This window comes from Fundulus heteroclitus, chromosome 18 (genome assembly GCF_011125445.2).
Source record: "Fundulus heteroclitus isolate FHET01 chromosome 18, MU-UCD_Fhet_4.1, whole genome shotgun sequence".
Classification (NCBI taxonomy): Eukaryota; Metazoa; Chordata; class Actinopteri; order Cyprinodontiformes; family Fundulidae; genus Fundulus; species Fundulus heteroclitus.
The window spans coordinates 5,575,355-5,598,677 of NC_046378.1; the positions used below are offsets into that span (position 1 = coordinate 5,575,355).

The 23,323-nt window shown below is 41.3% G+C and overlaps 1 protein-coding gene across 4 annotated transcripts in view; it reads left to right on the plus strand.

Moving 5' to 3' along the window:
* Nucleotides 1-1,869: 1,869 nt before the first annotated feature.
* The window catches only part of pik3cb (phosphatidylinositol-4,5-bisphosphate 3-kinase, catalytic subunit beta), a 72,404-nt gene continuing 50,950 nt past the window's right edge, over nucleotides 1,870-23,323 (plus strand). The window contains exons 1-3 of one of the 4 annotated variants that reach the window (XM_036149684.1): nucleotides 1,870-2,210; nucleotides 6,103-6,250; nucleotides 20,478-20,557. The gene's annotated coding sequence lies outside the window, so the exon portion shown is untranslated. Of the gene's footprint in view, nucleotides 2,211-6,102; nucleotides 6,251-13,525; nucleotides 13,588-20,477; nucleotides 20,558-23,323 lie in introns of those variants that run through there. The other 3 variants (XM_036149683.1, XM_012863218.3, XM_036149685.1) reach the window with 3 other exon arrangements.

The following is a 23,323-nucleotide window of genomic DNA, read 5'->3' on the forward strand; positions in this document are numbered from 1 at the left end:
TTTTGTATTAAGCAATTATTTCTAAAAAATAAATAAATAAATAATAAAAAAAAGTTTTATAATTTGTTTTTGTTCTTCTCTTAAAACTGCTGCTGGACAATCAAGCCTCCAGTTTGTTTCTTTAGAGAGCTGTCTGCTTGACGGCAGCAGCTAATTAGCAAGGTTGGGATTTTAAATTAATTGTTAAAATACAAACGAACGAACGAACAAATGCACGTTTCTTGTCACTTACTGTAGCTCACATGGCTAAAAAACATTTCCGTCATTTCTTTATAGGGAGATCGAAAAACTGTTTTCAGTGTGAACCAAACATAACACGTTAGAAACACCATGTGGGCATCAATCCGTTTTTTTTTTAATGATACACATATTTTGAATGCAGTTCCCAAAAAGAACATGTAGCTACAATATTTGGGTGAAAACATGACAGAAATGTTTGCTGGATGAATGTTATCGCGCTACAAGTTTTTCTACAGCAGCGGAAGAAACAGTTGGCTTTCAAAATAAAATCCTAATGGTCGCTCCGTACTAGTATAGTCTTTCTTTCTTTCTTTCTTTCTTTCTTTCTTTCTTTCTTTCTTTCTTTCTTTCTTTCTTTCTTTCTTTCTTTCTTTCTTTCTTTTTTCTTTCTTGTCTATAACTGTTTCTAAAAAGTCTGTTGTAATGTCACATATATTAGGAAAAGTTGCAAAATGCATTATTATTAGTAAATGTTGCAATAAGGATATAGGTTGATATGAATAAAGACCAAAAATCAAAGCGTTGTTGCCTTTTTTGCTTTAGGATCATAGCAAACATAGACCTCAGATAGTGAGTGGGCTATTCAGCTACTAAAAGACAAAAAACATTCATTATTTCCATCTCAAACACAAGGTTTCAATGAAAAAGCCGCCTCTGACTGACATGTGATGTTTTTTTTTTTTTTGTCAAAGAAACAACTTAGCTGTAGTTTCTCACCAACTATCACCTCTTAGCCTTCTTAAACTTTTCATTATGTATTAAACAAGAGATACCACCGAACATATTAGGAGCGCTGAATGTAGGGTGCTTAAATAATTGGCAAACACTACAGGCAATTCTCCACAACATATTTTGATCAATGATGCTGCGATGCTGATAAATTTGTGATATACTGTGTCGCCCCTATATATATATATATATATATATATATATATATATATATATATATATATATATATATATATATATATATATATATATATATATATGTGTGTGTGTGTGTGTGTGTGTGTGTGTGTGTGTGTGCGTGTGTGTTTTCTTGATAAGTTAGGTACTTACACCTATGATCAGTTATAACATTGTTGCCTACTGCCAGAATGTGCTGTCTGTTTTTGTTGCCTGATGAACACAGCAGTTAGAACTGGATTGCATAACCTTTGCTTTTGATAACTGCAGCCAAGAAACTGAGAAAAACAAGGGTGGTCTAAAAAAATTCTCAGTCATCCAGGTCATGGTCATTCCGAAAAAGTAAAAAAAACAAAACTGGACTTTTTTTTTTTTCAAAGTTAAAAGACGTTTCGCTTCCCATCCAGAAAGCTTTTTCAATTCAAAATATCTTCAGTAGTGCTTTTGTTCCAAGCTTTATAGTATTGCCCTATAATGCTAGAAAACTTGGAACTCCACACTACTCCAGAGATTTTGAATTAAGAAAGCTTTCTGGATCGGAAGCGAAACGTCTTCAAACTTTGAAGGGAAAAAAAAGTCCAGTTTTTTTTTTTTTTTTTTTTTTTTTTTGGAATGTCTGTACACCATTTTCCACATGGTAGCTGGTCCACTCCCCTGACTTCGTCTGTTCAGAGGCGCTTTTATTGCCGAGGGTCAGGGCGGAAGTCCAGTCGTGCTCCACTCCCCCTGGACTTGATGAGAGGAGCCGCGGGTGGGGAGGAGGAATGGAGCGGGGCAGCTGGCGGAGAGAAACGCAGCGGCAGTCAGTGGAGGAGGCGGCTCACCTTGTGCAACAAACAGGAAGCTGACGTCCACCGCGCCGCTGGTCCACCTGCGAAGCTCCACGTCCCGGGCGCAGAGACGCCGTCGAGCCGCCCGCCTGCCCGCCTCCCCCGGCAGTCCGTTACTGAGCCGCTTTGCTTTGAGGCAGACGTTCCTCCGCGGAGAAAACACGGCAGCCACATCCAACTTTGGAGCACCGGCGGCCGGCGCATTCTTCCACAGGCTGACCGCGGGCAGTGAAGGTGGGTCTGGAGGTTCTCCCCACGGGCGGCGGGGTTTATTCGCACCTCTGGGCGCATTAGCCGAGTTAACGCGTCACCTCAAAACAGGCTCGCTTGTAAATAAATGTAGCCTTTATTTAATTTATTTTTAATCAAGACCGGCCTGGAACAACGCCAAACTCTCACTCATACAAAAACAAACAAACAAAAAAAAAAATGCAGCTCGCATGTGTTAAGCTGGCATTTTAGGAGCGTCTAACTCTCGCGGTTGATGAAGTGGAGGTAAACTCATATTTGCGAGCCCCCGGTGAGTCCATGGCGCTTTAATGGTGTTGTTTTAGGGCCACGCAGCTGTTGGTCTACTTTAGTTTCAAGGAATGTCAACAACAAACTCGTGAAGGCCCCCTGAGCTCCGCGGGTCCTGCGCTCCCTCCGCCGTGGAGCGTCGTTGCGCACACGCAGAGACCGCACATCCTACGGAACATGCGCCACTGCGGGATTGAATCTACTTGGTTGGACATGTCTGTAGTTGGTTCGTTTTCAGTAAACGCCCCGGCGGTCACTGGAGACGCCGCGTCCACTTCCAGTTGAGAAACGAACAGACGGCTGTGGTCGCAGAAGGAGATGTGAAACTACAGACTAAATCATGGAGTCAGCTTTTTCTGCAATGATACTGTCACCCCGGCCAGCGGCCTTTCTTTTTAGGCCTGAGCTGTCCAGGGTTCCGTACAGTCAACAGTCCGGCAGAGCTACGGTGGCCTGGAAAAGGTGTTGCTACTCCTTGCAGATGTCCTCGCCTTATTACCACAGACCTAAGTGTCTTCGATTTAGATTCCACGTGACAGACCCGCCCAGAAAAGTGGTTTAAGTGTGAACTGTGGCGGTCATTTGTGTTCCCCGTCTTTTATTTCTGACACCCGGTGTAGGTCGCCTTTATAGAAAGTCACCAAATGTGGTCCACCTGTGTGTACGTTTATTCAAAGGAGCTAAACCTGGCCAGGCGGGCTCTTATTGGCCGACGGCCCCTCAGAAAGAGGGCAGGCAGGCGTGCCAGGCAGGCATCTCGGGGATAAAGTTACAGAAAAGCTTAAAGCGGGGTCTAGTTTCAAAACAATATCCCGAGCGGCGCGCACATCCCGGAGAACAGGTTAATTCATCAGGCCAAAATGGACAAGGCTGTCCGGTAAAATGACTGTCCAGACAATGAGACGTCCCCCCATTTCCACCACCACCCCCAACACTCCGCTGTATGATATGGTGGTGGTGGCGTCATGCTGGGGGATGCTTTCATTCAGCAGGAATGGGGCAAGCTGCTCAGAGTCTTTGGAAAAGGTAGACAGAGCTAAAGACGGAGGCAGTGCTGGAAGAAAACGAGCTTTGAGCTGCATAAGACTCAACGTTGGGGAGAAGGTTGCCGTCTAGCAGAACGAGAATCCTAAGACCCCCGGGCAGAGCCACGATAAGGAAGTCAGGATCAAAGCATATCTATGAGTTCAAATGGTCCAGACCTAAAGAATTTGTCCCTGTGATAACTGCTGGTCACAGACACACTGCATCCAGCCGGACTGAGACTGAGTTATTCTGCCATCCACCCTTTTCCTCTCACTTCACATTCGTACGTAAATTTGGTAGATATCACATAATATCCCGCTAAAACACAGGAAGTTGGTTGTTGAGACATGAAAAGATGCTAAAACCTTTAAAAATGTTTCCCCTGAAGCATAAGCTGGTGTTTTTTTTTTTTTTTAGATTGCATCCAGGGTGTGATGACCACAACTTTAATAATTTCACAACAAATCTTATATTCAGTCTCTAATAAACTGGCTGCTAAGCAATTGTTTCGACAAAAACGTAATGGAAAAGAAGCTGAACCTGTTCACCATGTGTTGAATTTCTGTCGCACGGTTACCTACACTACCTGTTAGCTTGAATCGTCGGTGATCTCCCATCAGCCTTCACTTCATCACTGAACGATACCTGCCGTATGTAGACGCGTGACTCAGCCATCACGCTGAGCCCCCCCCCCCCCCCCCCCCCATGTTTGACAGGTTGGCACAACTAGCCGTCATTGTTGTGTCTTTCCGTCTTGGTTTAATCCACCAGGGAAACTTCTTCCAGGACAGGCTGTTGTTTTCAAAGTTCTCTAGATTTCTTTACAGCTTGGCCAGCTGCTCATGGGCATTAGATGCTGTTTGGATTTTCAGGTAAACCCTCCGCGTCTGTCAAAACGAAGAAACATTTTTGTTGTTGTTGTAAATTTGCCGATTGTATAAATGTTTCGGTCTTGGCTCTTTTGTTGAGAGAAAGGAAAGCAGATTGTGTGACTGCATGCTTTAGTTGTTACTCTTATTCTGGAGTTTTAATGTCTGAAGTGCTTTTGTTTAACGATGAACAGTGTCTACATCGTCATTGGTAAATCGGTTCCTCTGACAGTCCGTCCTGTCCTCACACACGGTGAGCCGGTGGGCGATGGGCCGCAGAGAAAAGTGCCATCGTAGGCTCGTCAAGTCTCCGTTACGCCCGTCGAACACCCTCTACACGCGACGGCAGGAAAACGCCTTTTCTGTCCCATCATCACACATGTAAACATTTTGAGTTTGTTAAACTCTTCTGGGACTTTACTGGAACGCCGCACTTTGCACAGATGAGACCAACGTTTTTTTGGGGGGGTTTTTTTGGCAACAAAAACTTAATGGGTTTGACGTCAAATAAATTGACATGAGGGAAACCACCCGATGCCTACTGTTTAGTACGGTGGAGGATGTGGAATGCTGTGGGCCTGTTTCTCTGTTAAACGCCCTGGGATCCCTGTTAGAAGACATGGCATAACACACTCTTTTGACATAGAAGGAGACTTTAACTAAAACCTGGTGGACTATGCTAGAAAGCTGAAAATTGGCTGTTGTTGAGTCTTTTTGTGGGATAATCACCCACACGATGTGGCCAAAACGTCAATCTGCCAGTGCCAGCTCAGAGCTAAATCCTGGAGGCAATCTCTGGGCTCAGCTGGTTGATCTGGAAAGATTCTGCTCGCCAGACAAGTCAAAGATCCCTCTCTCCATACCTAACCTAAATGTAAAGATGCTCCAGTTAAAGGCTGGATTTTTCGAGTCTTTTTCTCTGTGAGATGATGCTACTGCAGTAAAACGTCATTCGCCCCTTTTACTTCTACCAACATGTCTATTTTCCTGGGAAAAGCTAATAAACCGAAACCGTCAGGGGAGGCCGCGCCATGTCATAAATGAGCCAATCAACCCTCAAAGCTGCCTGCATGACAAATGATGCCTTCCTCTCAATTCTCACCGTTTCTTTAGCACTGTTAGGTTTGTGTGTCGGTGAAGCAATAATTATTAGTTGGGAGACTCGCAGGATCTAAAAAGGGAAATGTTGACTGATTTTCTGTATCTAGTTCTATTTATTGTTCACCGTGATTTATTAGCACTGTAAATACGTCTAATAGACACATTTGAGTTCTCTCCCATCGGTTGAGGCTGCTGCATTCAGTGCCACGCCCTCTATTTAGGTGTTGGCTTGTTGTTGTTTTTTTAGTTATTGTTATTGTGACTTGCAGGGAAACCAATTGCCCACTGAGACATGAATGAAGATCTGGTTCGGATTGTGTGTGTGTCTGTGTGTGTGCGCTTGAGTGATCAGATCAGCAAGTTGCAGTTGTTGCTCATCCTTGCTGTAAATCTGAGTGAAAACATTTGGCATTTTGAGCTTTTTTTTTTGCATCGACATGAGTTAAACTCATATTGTAACAAGATGAGCCAAGAAAAGGGTATCACATAGAACTCGTTTTGGGATATTTTGCTACGGTTTTCTGTCAGGCTCAGCAGATGAATTGCCTTTTTAAAAGTCATTTAAAGAATAATTAGTCAAACTTTGAGCCACATTCCTCTTTCATTTGCAGAGCATGCAGTTTGTCGACACAGCAGTGTAACGTGGATCAACACCACAGCGGGGGTTGCTTGACCACTTTGTGTCTGTTGTCATTTAAAGCGGGCCGTGCTCCGGCCGGCCCTGTGTGAGGAGGGCTCCGCTCCCAGGTCCGCTCTGAGGTAAAGTTAGAGAGAACACTGATAAGGCGAGCTGACGTCACTCCACAGTCATCGGCCAACAATGCAGCTATTTACTCGGAGCCAGATTTAGTCCCTGAGCGGGCCCCTCTGGGAAACGGGGCTCATATAAAAGCAGAACTCTAACTTAAAGTGTTTTCAACAAAAACAAAGTTGCCGTTTTGCTTATCGTGTCATTTGCCTTGTAAAATCAAACCAGCCTGTAAAGCTGGATCGTGTTACCAAGGGAGGAGGGGGGGGGGATTAAAAAACTGTAGTGCAGGGCTGAGCTACATGGTTAATGTGTAATAGACATCACATAATGTTTGCTGAGGAAGTAGCGAGAGCTTGCTTTGAGGCTTTGTGACAAACGCTGAGTTTAACTGGATGTGTTCTGTGGCTTTTCAGCATTAAACGACGAGCTCTTCATAACATTTGCATGGAGGTGCAGTTTCACACATTGGCTATTTGGGGAAAGTGCTGACTGGGAACTTGAGGGACACCTTTTAATTATACTGGCTTCACAGTGTGGAAACCTTAAACTTCATGAATCTGTGAGATTTCCAAATATCATTTGAAATGTCAGCTGACCTCAGATGACCTCCTCCTTGTGACACATCGTAACAACAAAGCGTCTCCTGCCATGACTTGACAACATGGTCTTAGTGGTTAACGTGACAAACATGTTTCTCCTCTGTTTTCTTTTGAGCTTGTTTAGTTTGTTTCCACACTTGCATCAGTGTTTTTCGCCCCACCAAAATGAGACAGCCGAAGGAAGCTGGAGAATACTTTTTGATATGGCAGAATGTATGTTGATAGAGAGTGTCCTACCCAAGTAACACTGTATTGTGCATGTGCATTTATTCAAAAAGGGAATTTTTAATCTAAAGTTATCAATCAACTAACGATTAACTGATGAGAGGCCATTTTCTTAAAAATCAGAGTTTTTACTTGTATCACGAGGGTCTTTCCATAACATGATGAAGGGCTAATTGTTTTTACAATATGCAGAATTTAAAAAGAGGCACATCATTACATTTTAATTTATTGTGCCACTAGTTATTAAATGCTGGCAGAATAAACAAAAATAAAACAGGGTTTTCTGACACATTATTAAGCTTAGACATATTTACAAAACATAACAGCAACCTATTAGGTTACTGAATAGAACAAGTTGAATAGAATAAAATATGTGAAACACTTATAATCCTCGTGAAAGCCCTGGCCATCAGTCGTGTTTTTGGCATGATGTCTTTCTCTATCATGTTACAGTTTTCTGCACAACACCCTCCGCTTTTCTGTCATCACATCTTTGCCTTCCAAGCACAACACTAAGTCTTGGTTGAGAAGTTGACACTGCTTCGCCATGCAGCCTGGCTGAATGGGAGCTATTTAAGTGGTAACTTAAGGAGCTTGTTGAGTTTTTATTTTCTTAAATCAAAACTTAAATCCTGCTGCTGACAAGGATGCATTTTGCATCCTTGTCAGCAGCAGATACACTACAACACTGAAAGAAGGTCTGTCTAAGCAGATGTTATCAATCAGGACAAACACATTTTTATCTAATTAACCATTATTCGACAATCGTAAATCGATTGTTTGTTTGCATCCCCAGTTCAAACTCCAGCAGGTCATTGTGTGTATGCTAAACAAGCTGAAAACGAGAGAATAGGTGTAATCATTTGCCCTGATGATCTCATCATTGCAACCAGTGACTATTATCTAATGAACTGTGTGAAAGAAATACTGAAGGCAAAGTTTAAGATAAAAGATATGGGGAGACTTGAACCGTTTTTGGGTATTGACCTAAACGGCTGGATGGTGAAGTCGAAAGGAACCAAAAGAGGTGTATATACCAAAATGCTCTAGAGGTTTGGAATGTGTGATTGTGGCACAAGATGTGCCGACGAGAACAGAAACTAAACATTGTGTGTGAAAGTGAACTTGCAGACCCATGATGTTATCGTGAGCTTGTTGGAAGCTTGGATCATATGTTTTAACATGCACAAGGCCTGATCTCTGCTAGGTTGGAAAGAGGCTTATCACAGTGCTTATCACAGCCAAGAGAATCCAACCTGGCAACAGCTAAACATGCGTTAAGCTACTTGAAAGGTGCTATGGACATGCGTTTGTTGTAAGAGAAGTGAGGAGAAACTTCCACTTCTAGCGTACAGTGATGCAGACTGGGTAACAGACCAAAATGACAGAAGAAGCACCTGCCTCATGTGGCTCCGTTTTACACATGAAGCAGAATATATGGCATTGGCAGCAATAATGCAGGAAAGTTAGCATCTGGCACAGTTGTTGGATGGAATGGACAAAGAGTGTAAATAAATGCCAGTGACAGTATTACAACTATTGTTGCAAATATTGCTCGACTGCAAATATGGCTGCTGACATTTCTACTAGACCTTCCACAAAGCTTGGAAGGTTTATGTGGTGTATACACGTTTGGGTCGTAAAATAAAGGTTGTTAAAGTCAGAAGCTAAGAAAAAATGCGTTGAACATAATTTGTACAGTGAAAGAGCAAGTGGGGTGTTATTGTTAGTGTGGTGTATGAATGCAGACGTTTCTCTGTTGGTGTTTACTCTTCAATAACGTCTTCATTTTGTGATCTCAATCGCGTGTTCCCTATAGTCTGTCTCACTGTGTACAGAAAAGCCCTAATGAGCGGCTGCTGCCATCTCGGTCTTCCTTCTTGTATTATGTCCCTGGATCTCTCTCTTGCCGCCCTTTTGTTTTTCTTAGCAACTCGCACTTCCTGCTGTTACACTTTAAAAGTAATCACCCTCTGGTACATTATGAGACTTGCATAACATCCTCTTAAAGAACAACATGTAAGGCCGCCGTGTGTTTCTGTGAGGCTAGATCTAGGCTTTTAACAGTTGCTTCTTCTTGCTTTTTCTGATTGTATGTGTTATATAAGGCATTAGGTTTCACCTACTAGTATTGCAAGTCGAGGACGGAGCATAATTAATGCAGGTGGATGGAAAGTACCCAAGCAAGGAATCTTAGCGACTGAGAAGGAAGAGCAGTCCGCTGGAATTTTCATCTTTGCCGCACAGCAGGCCGAGACCTGCCGAGGAATGCTAGGAAAGACAGCAGGAAGCATGATGGGAAGCGTGGAAGGTACAGTGAAATGTACAACTGTACAAGAAGGCCATTTGCATGTATCTAAACCACAAGTGGTCACTATAATCTGGGGGGAAATGTATGCACCTGAATGTAATTTGAAGGTAAAGTTAGCACAATGTGAACGTTCTACTTCTGTCTAGTGACATTTGAGCTTTTTTAAAAAAAATTTATTTGGAATTCAATTTTCATGCATTAGAAAACCTCTATTTTCATAGGAAGTGCACAGTCATTCAGGATGAGAGCTTCTACAGGCTGCTCTGTGTGATGCAGCCTCTTCTAGATGTACAGTATGTTGCAGCTCTGGTGTAACGGTGTGAAAAACACTGACTTGATAATTAGCAGATGGACTGCATGACGCGTTGTGGTTCATCTTTCTGAATGCTAGACCCAGAATATGAATTTTTTGGAGACGCCCGTGAGAGTTCAACTTGTGTGACGGAAATGCTAACTTGTCGTAAGTTTAGCAAGGGCTCGTAAACGACCCCAGAACCACAACATGGAGTGAGGCCCTAAGGAGAGCGTACACACGCTATACAGCAAGTGTCAGAAAGTTGGCATCAGGAATCTGGGTGCAGGTTTGTAAAAATAGCTAGCATCTGCAGAATACATATCAACTATCCCAATTAACAGAGAACATCCCAAAACAAGCTTGTAATACAGTGAACATGGATGTCTTCCTGCACATCTCCCATTACTGTTTATGCTGGAGGGACATCAATGTAATTTAAATTTTGTCCTTTTTCCACAGCACATATAGAAAGGGTTGGTGTAGTTTTGAGTGTGAAATAGTTTGACATACTTCCATTTTTATTGGGTTATGCGTTTCTAAAATTCGTAATAAAACTGATGCACGTACAGGAACTGCACAGGGTTTGCAAGTTGACTGCTGTCATCTGCGGTTCTGCAAATGATAACACGCTCTTACAGCATCTCCAGTACTTGCTAAAGTAATCCTGTGCCTTGAACTTTTTCCCACATTTTGTCATGGAACTTCAATGCATTTATCTGGATTTTTTTTGTGTGTGTGTGATAGACCAACAGAAAGCACTGAATAACTATGAATTAAAAAAATGGCACATTGTTTTTGCAAGTTTCCTAAACAAAAAAATCCAAATAGGCGTGCATGCATTTGTTCTTCCCTTTTCTTTGTGATGTTATTAAATTAAATCAAGTGACAACTTTCAAAATTAACCTTGTTAGTAATTAGAGTTCACCTGTGTATTAGTTAACGTTGGTATAAATGCCCTGAACATACCATCCTTACATTGAAACATAGGGATGGCAGCATCACGCTGTGGGGGTTGCTGTTCTTCAGCAGAAACAGGAAAGTCACTCAGAATTAATGGGAAGGTGGATGGAGTGAAATAGTGGAGGAACCCTTGAAGAAAACCTTTCCGAGGTTGCAAAAGACTTGATAGTGGGCTGGAGGTTCAACCTTCTGCAGGTAAAAACAGCCCACCTGGGCTACAGTGGAACAGTTTAGATGAAATCTTATTCAGATGTTAGCATAAACTTGTCAAAGTTTCATCCGCTGAGAGTTAAGGGTCGAGTTAGCCCCTTTCATTAACTATGAACGCCACTGTGATATCAGATAAGTCGGAGATGTTAATTGTTTTACATTCATTTCATTGTCTGTGGATCCTCATGTGATGAAATCTTTGATGGTTAACAACTCACTTCCTGTATGAACCAGCCCCTCGACAGAAACACCTTCTTATTTTCACATGTATCTGTCAAGGAAGTTTCTAAGGCACCGTGAAGTTCTTGAGCCTAAAAAAATCTACGTGACTCGATAAGCTTTCTTCTTACTTTTTTCGTTTAGCACCAGATATTATAGCCGAACCAGTCTCCTCTATTTTTTAACTCCTTTTTTGCAAGCTAACCTTCGCCCAGATAAGTGGACGGCTCCTTTTGTTCTCTCCCTTTTGAAAGATGGTGATGGCAGTGTGCTAAACTATTATCGTCCCATTTTAAAATTTTGTATTTCAGCCAAGGTTTTTGAAAAGCTGTTAAATGATCATCTTAAAGAATATTTGTGTGCAGCTGACATCTTATTATAGCATCAGTCTGGTACCAGGAGATGGCTCAGTGCAGTTACAGCCACTATACAAGTTGTAAATGAGATTGTTGAATCCTTGGAGTCATTGACTTTTCTAAGGCTTTTGGTACTATAGATCATACCATCCCTTGTCAAAAGCTGTCTGATATTAGTTTTATCAGATGACACGGTATGTTGGTTTTCTACTTATCTGTCAAATCGTAGATGATGAGAGATATGACTGGAATTTGACAAATAACTAAAAAAAAAAGAAAAAAAAAGTTATCCGTTTTGCAAAGAAGGGAGCAAATGTTTTTAGTCACCAGATGTGCAAAGCTGGTTGAGACCTAAAGATTTTCAGTATTGAATTAAAAGAATCTGGACCCTACAGGATCGACTCTGGGAACAAATGCAAACTGTGTCAAAAGGTTTGAGACTCATCCTTGCTTTTGCAAAGCAGTGTATCTTTTGATCCATCTTTTCTCAGTATTCCTCATGGAAGATGGATCGCTCTCTTCCAGGAAGTCATCAGGCTCGGTGTCGATAAAACCGCTGAAGCACATGTTTGAGTCTTGGAATATTTTACCCTGGAGACAAGTGGCCAACAAGCCCGTATTCCATGTAAAGATGTGCCGTCACATTACATATTTCTGCCCACAAATCCAGCGTTGTACACATTTACGCTTTCTAAGAACAACTGAAAAGGGTAGGACAGATTGAAAAGATTAGGAATAAACTTCTTCTAAACGGTCTACTACTAAAAGTTTACTACTCATGCCGCAGACAGCTAGATCCCACCCTCATTTGGATAATGATGTTTTTCTTCCCTTTTTTTTTTTTCTTTTTATCAAAGCCTTATCTGAAAAGTTCCCCTTATGGCAGCCATTTAGAATAATTCATTGTTGCATGATGTTGTAAAGAAAGTATGGTTTAGTTAATTTTCACTTAAACTAATTTAAAGAAAGAATAATAAAAATAGTTTATCATTACTTTTTATTGGTACACTTATACAAATGGTCCAGTTTCTAAAACTTTTAACATGTTTTCTTTGCTTAACATGTGTGCAAATGTGGTTGAAACTAAACTCTTAATTCTCAGTTGTTTAACAAAGTGCATCATTAAGCCCTAAAATATGTCGCTACACAGGGGAGTTCATGCTACACTAAGTGGCATTAATAGAAATCGCAGCAGTTGCTAAACAAACCCACATCATCACACTATCATCGCCGTGCTTGGCAGTTGAGATTAGATGTTTGTGCTGATGCATTGTTTGGTTTTGTGTGATGTGGCAGCGGCAGCTAATTCCTCTTATTGAAGTTGGTTGAAGATTAGAAACTTTCTGGCATGTTTTCGGTTTGTGAATATTCAACGTCAGTAATACGGGTTTTAGATCAGATTAGTTTTGAAAAGATTCTCTCATATAATGCTTCCAGTTTTTTTTTTTTTTTTTTTTTTTTTTTTTTTTTGTGGCTCACTTGAAAGCTCAAGATCAATAAAGTGGTAAACCCACATATCCAGGGGAGTGAGCTCTCACAATAAGGAAATGCATATGATTTGCACCCCTTGGGTGCTACTTACATTATTACTTGCATTATTGGGAGTAAAATGTTATTTGGCTACATGTAACCAGATGTACTTATGGGAAACAAAAGGCATTTTTTTTTTTTTATTGGGGATTTTACATTAGATAAGACACAAATGTGGAGAGGATGAATAATCCCCGAACAGATGGGTGGTTCAAACATTTAGAAATGCATTTAGCTGAGTAAGTATGTCATCAGTTTCCTTCCTTACTGATGTCATATCAACCAACAAGGAGCGTTAGGTTTTCTGTGTGTTCCTCAATTCTCTTGTTTCCTCTTGCTTGAGAACGTGTGTGTGACCCCCCTCGCTGGTGTTACCGTGTTATAGAGAGTGCTTATGTGGTGTTATGCTAGCAGACCTTTTTCTGTGTCATCACCTGCACTATATCCCAGGACCTTTGATCAGTCATGCAGCTAAAAGGTAACTGATTTACAGCGCGATAGAAAAACGTTTGGAGTACACACACAGCCATGCGTGCACACCGCCCGCTGAAGGGCAGCCTTACAATAGCAACTATAAATAGAGGCTGAAGCGAGCGGCTAAATCAAGGGAGCAGGAGGAAGAAGTAGGTAAAGTTTAAAGGTTTGTATCAGACTGGGATCTTCAGAGCCTGAGCCGTCTTATGACAAACTTCAGCCTTTATGACACTTAAACCCATCTGTGTGGGGCTTTCTGGTGGCTTTCAGTGATGGAGGGTTTTAAACGCCACACTGGGCTAATGAGCGGGTGTGCATTGTTTTTGGAACCGGACAGACAGTGGCCTTTTGTTTTGCGGCGAGCCGGCGGTGACGCGCAGTGTTAATGTAATGGCCACTCTCGGTGTGGAGATGTATGAAGTGTGCGTATACGAGCGCCTTGCTTTCTGCGAGCCCAGACACATCTGGGCTAATCTCACGTCTTATCCTACATGTGATGCTGTTTCCAGATAAGGCAAAATATTTAACTTTATTATGTACAAGTAGATCTTGATTTACTTTTCCCACTCATACAAACAACCAGGTAATAGCAATATTATTATTTTTTTAATAAAAATGCTGCGTTGTAATAGAATTTTAAGTTTATTTGCAACATGCTGCTTCTTTAATTGTCCCTGTTTTTTTGTTTTGTTTTTCCCTGCAAGTTAAAGCAAGGTGACAGTGGTGTTGTTTCATGCAGGGAGGTGACCTAGCCGACCTGGTTGGTTACGCAGCCACCTGTTGATTAAAGTACCGCTGCATGGCCTTTATACCCTGACGTTTGGTAACTAAAACATGATCCTCAAGTGACTTGCCCACATGACCTATGCTGTAAACAGCAGAGCACATTAACCTATTAGGAGTCTGCCTGCTGATAAGAGCCCTTTAAGGTGAGGAGCCGTCTTTGAGTCCTGGCCAGTGATGAAGCCCCAGTCATCTTAGGATTGTGCATTCTTTACATTCTTGTAGCAGAGGATGGGTGGAGGAAGGGAAGGGTGTGCGTCCTGGGGGCGGGGTGGGAGGGGGGGGGGGGTTGTTGTTACATGGTGAAAGGGAGGCGGCCAAAATAAAGTAAGGCTCCCACTGCGCTGTTTTATCTAATAATGATGGTGACAGACGTTTGAATGAAAGCGTCAGAGTCTTGCAGGGTGCTGCTGGTGTCTGTTCCTTCTCATGCGTGAGGCTGCAGACGGTAGGCGTTATTCTTGACATCTACGTCACCGACCAGTGCCCTGTGCATTGTGCTGCTAGTTGTTTTCTCAGCACTCTTACCCAACACAGAAGCTTACTTGGCTTTTGAATTTAGTGGCTTGCTGTGGTCGATGACGTGTTGTAGCGCTTGTGTTGATGTAAGCGCAGATTTTAAATGCTAGTTTAAGTAATATTTAGGTAAATCTGTAATCCATTAATGTGAAGTGAAAAGATTTGCCTGGGTACATGTATGTAAATCGCGACAGAGGTAGAGCTGTGCACGATTTTGAATAATGCTGGCCTGTCTCACTGCCCCTAATGCTAACACCAGAAAGATGCTGAACGTAGAAATATGACTTTTATCCTCACAATACTTCAACAATATCACAATCGCAAAAAATGTTTTCTGAAGACGGGTACCTGCCAATCCACTTGGCCAACCTGGCTCATGAATGGATGTTTTTGTAAATATTGTGAAGGCTGAGACACAGAAGTTGCTTAGCCACTAAAGCTGGTAATAAAGTGATTGGGTTGAATGATCGAATGGACAGCTGAGATTCTTTTCAGATAAGGTAGAGCCTATAATTATTCAGTTAAAATGATTGAGGTTCACCTGTAATGACACCTGCATATCTGAAGACATAATATAACAACACACAGGGTATATCAGTTTAAAAATATAAAACAAAATTCAAACATTTTATTTAGGTTTGTTTAAAAACTGCATGTTGAAGATTTGTAACAAATAATGAAAAGAAAATATAAATCTGGATTATTGCAATCAAACCCTTGTTATAGTTGCTGCCCAGCTTTTTACATGGTTTCACTGGTGCTTTGATTATTTATCTTTGACTTTTCCATGTTGCTTGAGGACCTCTTTCCCATCGCTTTAATCTTTGGCCCCGATATGCAGCGGTAGGTTTGGTTTGGCTACAAATGACCGTTAATCGGTGCCATGGGCAATTATTAACAACGATAATAATTTCGATCACGATAGCTAAATCAGGGTACCTCGTGATTTTTCAGGAAATAGCCAAAAGTTCTCAGTCTCCATCAGTTATTATTGTTTCTATAATGCCTACCTGGTGAGGCGTCGTATTATAGAATAGATGGAGGAAATTCGTGCACTGACGTTCTCAAACAGCAAGTGTTAAACACACAATGGAGAATAAACAAACTACTTCTCTCCACATACAAGAATTTATTCACAAAATATATTTTTTTAAATAACTTGGTGAATTACAAATCAACAACCTTTTCAATGATTGATTGTTAATGTTGTTAACTAGCCATCAGAGGAAGTAAAGGACTACTAAGATAGCGGCTATAGACTCTCAATTTGGCCGACGGCGGCAGAAGTGATGATGTCATGTCTGGAGTTGGGGACTCATTGTGAGAACAGAAGAAATATTAGCTGTAAGGTTAGCGCTCATGTTCTCCTGGATGCAGCCGGCTGCGGGTGAAAGAGGCAGAAAGCTGCTGTGACTTCTCAGTCAACCCAGCTGTGAAACTCCTCCCTCCTGGAAGCTGTTAATACTGGGCATTCTGGGATTCAGAGTTTCTACCAGTCTCTTTTGTTCTCCATTTTTAGTTCAGTCCCTGTTTCGTCCTAAGGCATGGGCCCAATAAGCTCCTGCACAGACTCTGAGAATCAAGTTAGGACTCTGGGAAAGCAACCCTAATGTGACAAGTAGTCTGGAGGAAATCTTTGGGAGATTTTAGAAGTGATTAAATGTCGTTTCTGCTCTCTGTAGTCCCTTTCACATCATCGTTTCACAATAAACATGACATATACAAGCCCCCCCCCCCCCCCCCCCCCTGTTTCCGATCATTTGCGTGGGCTTTCAGAGCATCTGGGATCGTGGAACCGAACCCCGAATCACTGTGATTCAACATATTTATGTAAAACTGGAACACGCGGTCGGTGTGAGTTTGTTTTCCTGAAAAGCCTAGCGGAACTAGTTTGGGCTTTGGCCTCCAGCAACGAACGTCATCCCCAAACAGCTGCGTAGAGAATCCATCGTCTGTCCTCACACCAGAACCTTCCCCCGAAAACCTTCTGTAACTCTTTCACTCGCACACTCTCACCAGCTCATGTGATGCTTTGAGTTGAAGAAAGACAAGGAGAGTTAAACATTGACCGTCTCTGGCCGGAGATTTAATCCTTGTGAAAACAACGTGCTTCCTGGAACCGCTCACCCAATGTGTTTCACCGCGGTAGCTGCGTGGAGCAGACTTAAATTACTTCCCTTCTTATTTTTGCGGGTAAAACCCACCTTCTTCTTTTGATTCTTCCTCCCAGCATACCCTCACACGTGTACACGGAACTTCTTTTACCGCCAGACTCTCTCCGGCTGTTGTTGTGAGCCTCTCTGTGTCACACCCTGATAAACAAAGATAGAGCATCCTAACCACTGGGGAAAAACAGGAAGTTTGCTGGCCTCAATCACCCTGTGTGTGTTGCGTGTCGTCAACGTGTATTTTTGACCTTGCTATATTTGTTTACCATATCTCTCGGTTTTCATCTTTATTTTGGTTCTGCTGGCTCTTTGAACTGCCAGCAGAAAGTCCTGCCGGAGCTTATGGACCGCCCTGGGCATTGGTCCATAAAGTGCTTTCTGTAGGTCATGTCCTGTGTTCTCCTGTTTAGTTAACGTTCATCCTACTCCCCACCCCTCACCATTTAGACTTTAGAAAATGAGATGTGACTATATTAACCCATTATAACCCCTTAGGTGAATTGAAAGTTATTGATTATCTAGGTTTCCTGCTCAACTCTAGTTAAACTTTCACAAGGCTCTTCTTATTAAGGACTTTGTTTATTATTACATTATCTAAGGTTAGCATTTTGTCCCCTGTGCACATCCTCCGCATCGAGTCTTAGGAGATGCACCGCTCAGAGGTTTTTTCCCATTTCTGATTTCCACATTGACTATTAGTCTTTTAACAAAATGTTGTTTTGTTTTTTTGTAAAATAAAACCATGATTTTCCTAAATACAGAAGAAATTTTCATAGCTGACTTTGTCCATTGCTAATATTAGCTAGCCACAGTTATAGCATCTAGGTAGGGGGTCTTCACCGCCAGTCCTCGAGGCCTGGTGTCCTGCAGCCATACTATCCGTCTCTGCTTTAACACACCTCAAATAAGTCAAATAATCAGGTCATTTACAGGAGAACTTCAGACTGAGGAGCTAAATCAGCCATTAGATTCAGCGTGTTGGAATCAGGACGCATCGAAAGGTTGTAGGACACCCGTCCTCGCGCCCTGGAGTTGAAAACCCCTGCTGTAGGTTATTGGGAAGATGAAACCAAACATAAAAATGGAAAATAGGGCAGCTTTTTTATACACCTCAAAATATAGATGTCTGTCATAAGAATTTAATTTTTCTACAGGTTCTTTAAAAATTATTTGATATTTGAGAGGGAAATTTTTTTGTTTTAGTTTTAGACAATTAAATGAATTCCTGTATTTATTGTAACTGTACAGGAGCCTTTCTTTGATTGGTTTAATACTGAGCTATTTAGCAGAGGTGATGTCACACCATGTGAAAGAGAGAGCAGTTGATCTTGCACAGCTCTGCAACAGGATTTGACAGACTTGACATTTTAAACTGTTTGCATCTTATATTGGCAGTTAGCTCAGTTAGCGTTACTAAGAGAAAACAGCAATCTGTTTTTTTTTTGTTTTTTTTTTTTCAAATAGACCCTTACTTTAACTAAGAGGTTTTCAAAGACTGCTAACATTTTCTAATCCAGCAAGTGTCATCAAAGATTAAATTAAAACTTGTTTAAAACAATGAAATGGGCACAGAGAACCTGAATCCAAGATACTTCAAGGAGTTGAGACTTATCAACATAAGTGAACCATGCAAGAGATATGAATACTATTTTATTTCCCTGTTGGTCTTTCTGGACACCAGAAGGACCACTTAATGGCACACAGAAGAGTGATGTTTAGAGGTTAGGACAGAAAACAGCAGCTCAACCAAAGAGATTATTAATGTAAAAATAGTTGCATGTTCTATCTTTTTAAATTAAGAAAAAAATGCCTTAAATCTAAGACTACAAAAATTTAAGTTATGTCGCTTACTATGAAAAATATATTTACTGTTGCCTTAATCCATGTGTTTTTATTTTAGCACTTGTTTATCATCCAGCATTTAGGGATTTGCATAAATGTAAAGTGCATTACAAATGAAATGTATTATTATTATTGTTATTAATTAAAAATTTTTTAGATAATCTGTTGTACCATGGTTTAACGCCAACGTTTACCGCCTGTCTTCCTAAGGACCGGAACTAATCTAAACGCATTTGTGTGAACTTTGTTCTAATTTACCAAATGCAACAAAGATTGACCCTTAAGAAAAATTGCACAGCTGTTCAATTACCTGACCTACAGAGCGAGAAAGAGTTCCTTATTTTGATCACAGGCAGAATGAGAGGTGTAGATGGTTCTTGGTGTTGTGTTGATGCTTTCACAGGAAGAACATGTAAGTGACAGAAACATGAAAGCAAAGTGACAGAAACATGAAAGCAATGAACCAATCAGAAAAGCCAGTTTAGGGAGCCACACATGGATTTTGTGTGGAAGATGGCCTTGGGTCATGCATTAAGTCCACAGGTAGGTAACTATTGTGCAGCGAAGAAAGTCAAACCATCTAGTCTTCCAATCATATGTCCTTCTTCTCATTGACTTCACTTTTAATTATAACATTTCAAATTATTCTTATTCTTGCATCAAGTACCCTTCCAAATATTAAATCTTAGAGTCTCGTCACATGTCTCAGATCCTGAATTGAGCAGGGAGGTGCTGTCAGACTTTCATTTAGTCTACCACATTCATTCAACACCGCTAGATTTGACTCAGACTTTCACCTCGGTCTATTCTACGTATTCCTGTTCTCAGAGCTTTTTGTGACTCAAATTAAGTTCTGTTCATAGCCTCTGGGAATCAGTATTAAAAATGCTTGCTGATATCAATGTTTTGGAAAAAGACTTACAGACCGACTATAAACCTATGGCTGCAGCAGATGTTATCTGTCCTCCCTCTGGAAAAAATTACATATATTAAAGGGCAAACAGGGCCTGTTTGAGTCTATCTGGAATTCCTTCATTAAGTATGTCAAGAACTTGAATACCTCAGAATAAGGTGCAAGGGATTGAAGAACGTGAACTGCAGTTCCCAAAGACAATTTATTTATGGACATATACTGTTAAACTTAATTCTCAATATAAAGAGGTTAAGTACGAAATGTGACTAGTTGCACAGGAACTAATACTGTGAGAGGCTTTTTTTTCTGTTTGTATTTTATTTTGGCGTGAACAAGTAACACTACTACTGCTGTTGTCATATTTTGTAGATTGTTCAAGATGTTTGTTTAAACTGCCAAAATTTTAATAAATATATTTTGGGGGGAAAAAAAGGCTTGCTTAAAAACCTTTCTCTCCCAAATCTTTGAAACTGTCCAAATATTCCAACGTTTCACTTGCAGTTTTAAGCAGTTTTTTCGTCCAGTTTCAAATTCTGCTGTTTTTAATCATAAAGCAGGACCTACATGCAGAGGTAACATCCCCAGATTTCTGAAGGCGTCTCCACCGTGATCTGGACAAAAAACTAATTATTAGGTGTCCCTAAGGAGGCAGGGAGTGGTATTCTGTTGCCTTATCGCTTATGTTGGGGTTGCTGGGGTCACTTAGCTAATCAGGTATGCATATTTATGTTCAGCAGCTACTTTCCCACGTGTCCTGCCCTGTTTCTGTTTGTTCCCCCCCCCCCCAACACACCTCTAACCATCCTTCTGTTTTGCCTCCTCGTCCATCAGATGCCGTGTCCTAGAATCTTCCCAGACGGCCCCGGCGAGGAGCGGAGGCTCATGAAATAAGCGGCTCTGGGAAACGGCAGGTAAAACCTCCGTCTCTGTGCGAGCAGGCTGGATCTTGTAGTTATCTTGACCTATTTTGCATACGATGCTGGAGGGAGCGCGTGTGTGTGTGTCTGTGTGGCATTGTGTAAAAGTTGAAAGTGGAAGTGAGCGCTTGGCTTGGCTGCAATCTGGGATAGTAGGCGTTGTCCTGACAGGTGGGGGATGTGTGGAAGGTACCCGGCGAGTTTAAAAAAGAAGAAGCATTTTTTCTTCTTCTTTTTTGCTTTTTTTCTCAGTTTACATGGTTGAAAGGAGTTTAGTAAAATATGGCAAAATCTAGTTTTATTATGCAAGATTCTTACAAGCTTGATATGAGCTGGTTAATTAGTAGGGCTGTCTGCTGTAATCAGCTGCTAAACAGACATGTTGAATGATGGATATTGCTGTTTTAGTCACCAGAGATATTTCCAAACAGCCAAACCTGTTTTTGTTGTAACTGGTAGTGTGTCTGCTGACCAGAAGTTAACACTAACTACCCCGGTCACTCCAGCACTCTCTCAAGCGTCATATTAAAGTCATCTTAAATCATAGGACCAGTTCAACTGAGACTCTGACTGTAAGTGTTTAGAACCTCGATACCTGTAGTTGGTCCAAGCTTGATTTATGCGGAAAACACTAAGAAAGTGGCACACAGCGGTCAGTTTATTTTTGTGTTGGGCTGTGATTTACTTATTTTTAGCAATTTGAGCTAAAATTCAGTGCTGTTTAGATTTATATTTTCGTAGTTTGGCCATCACTGTTTTATTTGATGTCCATGTTAAGCTCTAACTGACGGTAAGCCAAATGTGAAGAAGCTCTGACCTACTTCTGGCATCTCACCACTAGTGCGGGACGATATAGGAAAAAAGCTTAGCGATAGAATAGAAATCAGAATGATGGATATCGATAATTATCCAAAAAATTCAAAACATATGTTTTAAGTGCAGCCCTGGCCATTTTATGCTGTTGCTTAATGACCTATTTTTAAATAAAGAACACTGAATTCAAGCCCCACTCTTTATCCAACCAACTTTAAAAAAAAAAAAAAAAAAAAGGGAAAAAACAACAACACGTGCTTTCTGAAGTTTGGTGAAGGAGCTCTCCTTGGTCTGCATTTGTGATTGGTTGGGAGGATGTAATGACGGCAGTATTAGCCTACATGATTGGCTAGAATACAAAATGAAGGAAATCCGTTCTTCTATTGAGCCTTTTATTGACCCCTGTTTGTTCTATTGAACCTCATGTTTATTAATCGATATATATTGTTATTGAATTTTTGTCCGGCCCTACTCACCACTGTTTTTAATAAAGTTGTAGGCTGCACGTTTCATTGTTCGGAAATCCTGAATTAGTTTATTGGTCTTTTTGGAGTTTACGGTGATATTCTTAGATTGCACTTCCATGGTTTCAACCTCGGCTCTGTTGTCTGAATCGGATAATATTTAAGATCATACCTGTCATACTTATGTCAAAGGCGCACTTTGACACAGGTATGATAGGCCTGGTGATGGCGTCGGATTCATGAATGGGTTTTAGTGCTGCACAATGTTAGAAACTCTGACGATGGCGATATTATTGGTGAGTATTACGTTAGTTGCAATAAATGTACCTGGACTTTTAGTGGTCTTTATTAGTTGCAATGTAAGACTAATGAAACACATCAGCTCAAATTGAGCAATTTTATTTAATGCCACTTTTTTTTAATGTATCTGTCGGTTGATCAAATAACCAAGAAATGCAATTAACCGATTCAGCAGAATGAACAACGTTTGTGTGTGAAAAGGGAAACGTATTTAGGCACACAAACCAGTTTTATATCCTGTTGTGCCTCCTCTGCGTTTGTAAGAGTAAACACTTTAAGTTTCAGACATTTATTTATGTGGTGCGGTGAGAGCCACTTTGACAGCTGTCGGGGCAATCACCACATTTCGTTCTCTCAGTCAGCGCAGGTGGCCAATAACCACCAATAATCAGTACAGATGCCTCCCACCTGCGCTCTGTTTTTCTCCCTGCTTCCTGCACTCCTACTCGAATGTGGAAAAATAGCTTGATCCAATTATTCATGCTGCTCTGTCTTCCGCCACTGATCGTTGCTCCAACACGGTCGCATTACTGCTGCAGAGAACGAGAAATGATCGCAGCCATGCAGGCCCATCATTTAGCCCATCATTTAGCCCATGAAGCTAAATAGAGGTCACATTATTTTCCTTGTTTCAGCTGAAATGACCTTCATCTCTGTTGCTTTATTTGCCTGCATGGACACCGAGCACTCAGTCATAACCCTTTTCACTAAAACAATCCTAGGAAGCCCTGCCCTTCAGCCTGTTTGTTGGTTGGCATTATCTTTATTGCATCGACCTCACTACCTTAAGTATTACAGTGTAAATTTGCACTTGGCCATGTTTGTAGCCAGACAATAGAAAAAGCTGTGCTGCTGTGAGCTAATTATAGATGTAAAGTCAGGCTGTTCAATTAGAGTATAAACTAAGGCAGTTTACTACATGTATGCCTTATTGTATGCAGGATTTATCCACAGCAGACTGCGTGCAGCGTAATGATCGCTGCAGGGAGCATTAGTTCGCCTGTAGTGCGGGTTGGAACAGAAAGCGGCAGAGAAAAGTGTCCGAAGTCGAGCCTCTCAGACAGATGGATGGATATAAAACTTGAGGCGGCTGATGTCGCAATGTCATTTAGTGCAGTTGTGTTTTCCACCCACCTCTACAGCAAACTGATGGCCAGAGCCAACTAGTGCCTTCCATTTTCAG